Here is an 8,110-nt window from a genome sequence, read left to right on the forward strand (position 1 = left end):
TCCCTTTAATTATATTATTTCTATAATTTCTTTCTCTTCTTTTCCTTTTCTTCTCTTAAAACTTCAAAATATCTATTTCTTCTTAATTTATTCCTAATTTCCCCTATTTCCTATCTCTCTTTCTCTTTCCCCTCCCCCCCCCCCCCACCCCCACCCCCCCCCCCAACACAACACCCCCCCCCACCCAACCATCGCCCCCCCATTCTATCTCTCTTTCTTTCCCCTCTATCTCTTCCTTTGTCTTCTTCTATCTCCCCCTTCTTCTCTATCCTTTCCCCCCCCCCCCCCAAAAACCCCCCCCCCCCAACCACTCTCTCTTATCTATATTACTATTTATTTCTTTCCCCCCTTCTATCTATCTTTTTAATCTTCTCTATCCCCCCAAATTTTTTCTAGACCCCCCCCTTTCTATCTTTATCCCTTTTTTTTAAACCACCGCCCTTTATTTTTTCCCCCCTTTTAATTGTTTTGTTTTTTTAATTTTTTTTTGGTTTTTCCCCCCTTTGGGTTTTGATTTTTTTTTTTTTTTATTAAATTTTTTTGTTTTGGTTGTTACTTTTTTTATTTTTTTTTTTTTCCTTTTTCATTTCTGTGTGTGTGTGTTGGTTGTGGTGTGTTTGTGTGTGTTTGTTGTGGGTGTGTGTGTGTTTTGGGTTTCGTCTCTATTTCCCCTTTTTTTCTTCCCCCTTTTTATTCTCTCTCCTCTCTCTTCTTTTTTTATCGTCTTTTTTTTTGTTTCTTTTTTTTTTGGGTTTCTCTATAAACTTTTCTATCTTCTTTTATCTCTATGATATTATAATTATTCTATAAATATCCAAAATATATAATTTCTCTACATTAATCTCTTATATATCTTTAAATTTTCTACCCATTTTCTCTCTTCATTTCCAAAAATCATCATACTCTCAATACATTCATCTACTCATCTATCTTCTCTCTCTCTCTTTTCTCTCTTCTCTCTATCGTTTTTCTTTTCTATCCTGTACTCCCCTCTCTCTTCTCTCTATCTCTCTCTTCCTCTTCTCTTTCTCTTCTCCTCTCTCTTTTAGTCTACTCTCTCTAAACTCTTATATATCCTCTCTCGTCTCCTCTTCTCTCCCTTTTTCTCTCCTATCCTCCACTCTCTCTCCTCTCTCCTTCTACCTCTCTCTCTCCTCTCCTTTTTCTCTCTCTCTTTCTCTCTATCTCTCTCTCTTCTTCTCTCTTCTCTCCTTCTCTCTTCTCTCTCTTTCTCCCACATCTCTCTCTTCTCTCTCTTTTTCCCTTTTTTTATTTCTTTTCTCTTTTCTCATCCCCTTCTCTCTTCTCTCTCCTCTCTCTCTCTCTCTCTCTCTTTTTTTTTTTTTTTTTTCTTTTTTTTTTTTTTTTTTCTCTCTCTCTTTCTTCTCTCCTCTCTTCTCTCTTCCCCTCGTTTTTTTTGTTTTTTTTTTTTTTTTTTTTTTCTCTCTCTCTCCTCCTCTCTTCTCTCTCTCTTCTCTCTCTCGTCTCTCTCTCTCTCTTTTTATTTCTTCTCTTTTTTTTTTTCCCTCCTTTTCTCCTCCTTCCTTTCTTTCATTCTCCCCCCCCTTGTTTTTCCTTCCCTTTTTTTTTCCCCCCTACCCTCCCTTTGCCGGTGAAATTTTTTCCTCTTTCCCCCCCCCCCCTTGTTTCCCCCCCCCTTTGCCCCTGGGTGGGGGGGCCCCCCTTTTTGGGGGTTTTGGTTGGGTGGGGGGGTTTTGGAAACCCCTTTTCTACCTTCCCCCTTTCCCGCCCCTCCTTCCCCCTTTTTCCCCCTTTTTCCCCCCACTCCCTTTTGTTTAATGGGCCCCCCCTCTCTTTCCCAAAACCCTTTAAAAAAATTCCTTTATTCCCTGGGGGGGTGCCCCACCCGGGCCCCCTCCGGGCAAAACCTTTTATTTTTACCCCCCCCCCTTTTTTTTTAAAATTTTTTTTGAATTTAAAATTTTTTTAATAAATTTAAATTTATCCCCCAAAAAATTTAAAAAATTTTATTTAAAAATTAAAATATTAATATTTAATATAAATTAAATTGGTTTTGGGGGTTGGTTGGGGGTTTTTTTCCCCCCCAAAATTATTTTATTTCCCACCCTTTTCCCCCCAATATCTTTTTTTAAAATTTTTTAATTTTTAAATCTTATAAAAATATTTTTAATTTCCTTAAAAAACTTTCCCCAATATTTTTAAAAAACCCCTTCTTTAAATATATCTACAAGCCTTTTTTTAAATCCTTTAAAAAAATATATATACCAATAACTTATATAAAAAAATATATTTTTTTTTTTATTTTTTTTTTTTTTCCCCCCCAATATATTATTTTTTAATTTATTTTTTTATATTTATTATAAATTTTATTTTAATATATTTATCTTATTTTTTTATATATATTTTTCTTTTTATAATTTTTAAAAAATTTATTTTATTTTATTATTTATTTTATTTTTCCCTTTTATTTTTTTTATATATAATAAGTATATATATTTATTCTATATATATATTTTATATATACATATTTACTTTTTATAAAATTACTTTTTCTCATTATTTTTTTTTTTTTGTTTTTTTTTTTTTTTTCCTCTCCCTTTTTTTCTTTATTCTCTCCTTCTCCTCTCTTTTTTTCTATTATCTTTATCTCTTCTCTCTCTCTCATTCTTCTTATTCTTCTCCTCCCCCCCCACCTCTAAAAAATTATCTTCCCTTTATATTCTTTATATATATTCTTTCTCTCTTTTTCCTTTATTTTTATATTCGTTCTTTCCTTCTTTTTTTTTTTTTTTTTTTTTTTTTATATTACACCCCCACCTTTTTTTTTATCCTTTTTTTTTATTTTTTTTTTTCTTTCTATCTATAATATTCTTACCCTTTCTCCCCCTTTTTTTTCTTTTTCTTTTTTTTTTTCTCTCTATTTTTTCTCTTTTTCTCTTCTATATTTTTCTCTCTCTCTATCTCTTATTTTTTTTTTTTTTTTTTTTTTTTTTCTCTTCCTTTTTTTCTCTTCTCCTCTCTCTCTTCTCTTCTTCCTCTCCCCTTATCTCTCTTTTTATCTTTTCTCTCTCTTCTCTTTTCTCTTCTCTCTATTCTTCCCCCTTTTTCTTCCCCCACCCCCTCCTTCCCCTTTTTATTCTCTCTTCTCTCTCTCTATTTTCTCTCTCTCTCTCTCTCTCACTCTCTTTCTTTTTCTTTTCCTTTCTCTTTTAACCTCTTTTTTTTCTTTTAAACCTTCTTTTCCCCCCCTCCTTTTTCCCCTTGCCTTTCCTCCATTTCTCTTCCTCCTTCCTCTCCATCCCCCCCCCACCCCCCCCTTTTTTTTCTTTCCCCCCCCATCCTCCTCTCCCTTTTCCACTTTTTTTCTCCCCCCCTTTCCATTCTTTCTTCTCTTTCCACTTCCCCCCCCCCCCCCCCCCCCTTTCCTCTTCCCTCTTCCTCTCCTTTTTCCTCTTCTCCTCTGTCCCTCTCCTCCTTTTTTACTCTCCTCTTTTCCCTTTTCTTCTCCTTTTTCTCTCTCTCTTCTCTCTCTTCCTCTTTTTTTTTTTTTTTTTTTTTTTTTTTTTTTTTTTTTTCCCTTTTTTGTTTTTTCCCCTTTTCCCCCCCCCCCCCCGTGGGGCCCCCCCCTTTTTTTGTTTTTTTTTCTCTTATAGTCCCTTTTTAAATTTGTTTTTTCCCATTTTTTTTTTTTTCCCCCAAAAGGGGGGGGGAAAGGGGGAGGGGGGGGGGGGGGGGTTTAAAATTTATTTTAAAAAATTATTAAAAACTTTTAAAAGATTAAAAATATTTTTCTAGAATTATGTATTGCATCTTCTTAATGTAATATATATAATAATTATATATTTATATTTTTATATTTATTATTATTAATTAATGTATTCTTTTAAATTATAGATTTAAATTTTTTAAATATTTCTTTTTTTTTCATTACTTCTAATATTTTTATCTCTTACATCTATATATATATATATATATAGTATATATAATTTAATTTATGCTTTTTTATATAATATATTATATTTCACACACATCTTTTTTTCTTTTTTTAAAATCCATTTATTCCACTGCAAGGACATAGGCTTCTCTCATTCAATACTGAGAAGTTATTTGGCAGTGCCACCCTTGCCTGATGGTGCCCTTCCTACTCGGCTGCGGTTCGGCGCTTACCACACACACCACACACCACACAACATATATTATATATATTATATATTATGTATATATATTAATTAATAGATTATTGATCTATATAAAATTATTGTATATATATATACTATTCTTATAGATATTAAAATAATTTATTGGGTATTTCCCCCTATTTCTTAATATATCTTTTATGTTATATATACTTATACTTATATATTATTTATTATTATTATATTTATATAATATTTTTTTTTTTTTTTTTTTTTTTTTTTTTTTTTTTAACGGTAGGTTCCTGTTTGAGCCGCCCGTGGTCACAGCATGATAATTGTAGTTTCATGTGTGATGCTCTTGGAGTGAGTACTTGGTAGGGTTCCCAGTTCCTTTCCCGGAGAGTGCCCGGTGTTACCTTTTTTGGGAATCTTCTCTCTATTTATCCGTGCTTGGGACAAGCACTGACTTGGGCTGGCTTGCCCATACAGTGGCTAAATAGGCAATCGAGGGGGAAGTTCCTTGCCCCAAAAACTTCATCGTATCTAGGTTCGATTACCTAAAATTATGAAAATCAGCGAGCGTGGGTCACATACCGCGCGGGCGATGCGTTTTGTGCATGGATGTACCCCCGCACTCGCATGCGGCGATTGGTTTTGTGCACTCCCTAATTTATAAATAATATAATATAAATTATATTTAATATATTTAATAGTATATATTAATGTGGTGTGTGTGGGGGGTTGTGTGTGTGTGTGTGTGTGTGTGTGTGTGGTGTGTGTGTGTGGTGGGGGTGTTATATAGCAATAATATATAGTTATTATATATATATGTATTTTTAATAAAATATATATAAATATTTTCATATATATATAATAAATATATAATATAATAATAATATATATAATTATATATATATTAGGATATATATATATATATTATTTATTTTTTATATATATATATTAATATTATTATATTTTTTATATTTTTGTATATTTTAAATTATATTATATCTATCATATATTTATATATTATTTTATATCACTTTCCCCACCACACACCACCCACACCCACCACCACTTTAATAATTTTTTTTTTTTTTAATTTCTTTATTTTTCTCTTTATATATTTAATATTTATTTATTTAAAATTTTATCTTTTATTTATTATATATTTATCTATCCCTTTCTATTTTTCCTTTTCCCCCTTTTATTTTTATCTTCTCATTATATTTCTCTTATCTTACCCGTGTTATATTATTTTTTATCTTCTTTCTTTTTTCTTTCTTATTTTTTTTTTTTTTTTATTTTTCTTTTTTCTTTATTCCTTTTATTCTCTATTCTACTTTGTGTTGTGTGTGTGTGTGTGTGTGTGTGTGTGTGTGTGTGTGTGTGTATATATGTGTCATGCATGTATGTATACACACACACACATTTTTTACATGCCTTTATTTCACTGCAGCAACATAGGCCTCTCTCATTCCTACTGAGAGGTTATTTGGCAGTGCCACCCTGCCTAATTGGATGTCCTTCTAACAATCGCGGTTCGGCGACTTACATTCTACAATACTCCCTCCTTCCTCATCATCCGAGTCAATCCACTGCAGCCGTAGGCCTCTCCCATCTTTCCAATTTGTCTGTGTTGTGTTTTTTGTTTCCAGTGTCGGCCCTCAATTTCGTTATTTCGTCACGCCATCTGCACTGGTCTGGCCTTGTCTTTTAATTATCTATACCAGTCTGTTACATGTCCCGATGTATGCCTGCCCATTACCAATTTTCTTTTTGATGCTCACAAGTATATTTCTACTTTGTCGTTCCCGACCCGTCGCCCTCTCTGATCTCTTAGGCATTCCCAGCATCAATCTCACATTCCTCTCTGGGCACTTTTGTTTCCTCTCCAGTATTTGTGTGTAGTCCGTGTTTCTGATCCATAGGTCATAATTGGTAGGACACATTGCTTAAAGATTGTTCTTTTTAACATAATGGGAAGGAGCCTCTTAGTATGCTAATGTTCCGATGGCGCTCCAGCCTAGACTGATGCATCACTTAATTTCCTCTTCACTTGATGTGTTTGTACGAGTTGCCTAGGCATATATACTTGTCCACTACCTCTAGCGCTTCGCCTTGTACATGTATCTGTTCGAACTGAACTCTACTGTTGAACATGCTCTTAGTCTTTTTCTTGTTCATCCGACATAAGACTTTCTCCATTCAGATAATTTATCAGTTGCTGCATTGCATTTGCAGATTCACTGAAGAAAAATTCATCTGCAAACCTTAGATTGTTTATGTATTCGTCTCTATTTTGATGCCCTTTCCGTTCCATTCTAGCTTTTTGAATATTTCGTCAAGACAAGCTATAAACAGTTTTGGTCAGATGGTATCGCCCTGTCTAACACTTTTTTTAACTAGTATTTTGTCGGTTTCCGTGTGGAGCTTGATGGTTCGCCATTTCAACTGTCGAGCTTTAGTAGTCACATCCCTGGTATCTAAAATAACGAAGACACCTGCTTACTTTCCTTAAAAAAAAAAAAAAAAAAAAAAAAAAAAAAAAAAAAAAAAAAAAAAAGTAACTTTCCGCATGTCTACCAGGGGCGTCAATGGGGGGGGGGGGGGGTGAGAGGGGGTTCCTCTAGGGCTGGCTTGCCCCTACCATCACTTTTTTTTTTTTTTTTTTTACTAAGTTACACCTATACAGGTCTGGTCATCTCTTAAAAATACCGCTAGAATAGCTCATTTTTCAGAACCTTTGTTCGCTCCGCTTGCCTACCCATCCATAATTATCATAACGCGTTTAAAATATTAAGAACAGTTGAAAAAAAAAAATCTTTCCGAAAATCAAGGCACAGGGTTAAAAGGTGAGATGGATAGGACTTATAAATGACTCCTTTATGATTTAGTACTTTGAAGTAAACACAATTAACAAATTATATACTTAAACAGTCTTATGTCTATCGGCCTGAGAAGAACGAGAAGTCCCAGGCATTCTGTAAATATCCTTTCCTTCCAGGTTTTAGTCCCAGACACGCGAAATCTGTCCCACAATTCCTTTTATATCCTGTCCTTCCGAGGCTGTGGAAAAATCCCCCTCCTCGTCCAGCGTCTGACCTGTTCGCTTTTTAAACTTACCGCTCACTCCTTTAATTCCCTTTCCATTTCGTTGTATACTGGATCTTTCCTTAATACAATAAATCAAATTAGCACAAGGAATAATGAAGAAAACGTGTCGGTTTACCAGGCTCCATGCTGTTCTCATTGTCATTGAAAACTGTGTATCTCTATGTCAACTTTCATGTAAACTAAAAGAATTTTTAAAATAATTCTGCAAATTGCTATTTCTATATTAAACTCAATTTAGTATCTAATTTCATTTCATAGATCCACTGTTTATTAACCGGAATTACATCACAACATTAATATATTTAACACTATACAGTGATAAAAAACGTGAAAATAAGTGGGTGTTGCACGCAGACAGACTTTTGTATATATATATATGGCAGTAGCCAACTCGCCACAGAATCCACAACGAAGACGCTTCTCGGGTTCCCCTTATAATAGTTCATTATGTTGTACTTTCCATAATTCTTTTACCATCCATGGCTATGTTGAATTACAACTGAGATCAGCTGCACTTTTATTTTGGGCTCTGGGAGTTATCCCTCTACCTTCCACCATAAAGATGCATTTCAACTTCTAGTGCAGCAATGTCATCAACAGGAGTGAATAAGACGGACATATATCTAACTTTATATTCCATTTTGTGTGTGTATTTGGTTTAAATTGAAATCATCCAGAACCTTGAATTCCTAAAAACGAACAAGGGAAAAAGAAATGTCTTTAATTTCAATGTTCTGATCTATGAAATAAGCTTAAAATTATAGACCGTTTTTTATGTGAAGGTCTGTTTTACGGTTCAGAGATCCGGGAACAGGTATCAGTGGGGCCTTCAGCTTGTCAGTCCAAAGTAAAAAAAAACCGAAGTTAACTAAAAA

Source organism: Penaeus monodon, chromosome 1, assembly GCF_015228065.2.
Source record: "Penaeus monodon isolate SGIC_2016 chromosome 1, NSTDA_Pmon_1, whole genome shotgun sequence".
Lineage (NCBI taxonomy): Eukaryota > Metazoa > Arthropoda > Malacostraca > Decapoda > Penaeidae > Penaeus > Penaeus monodon.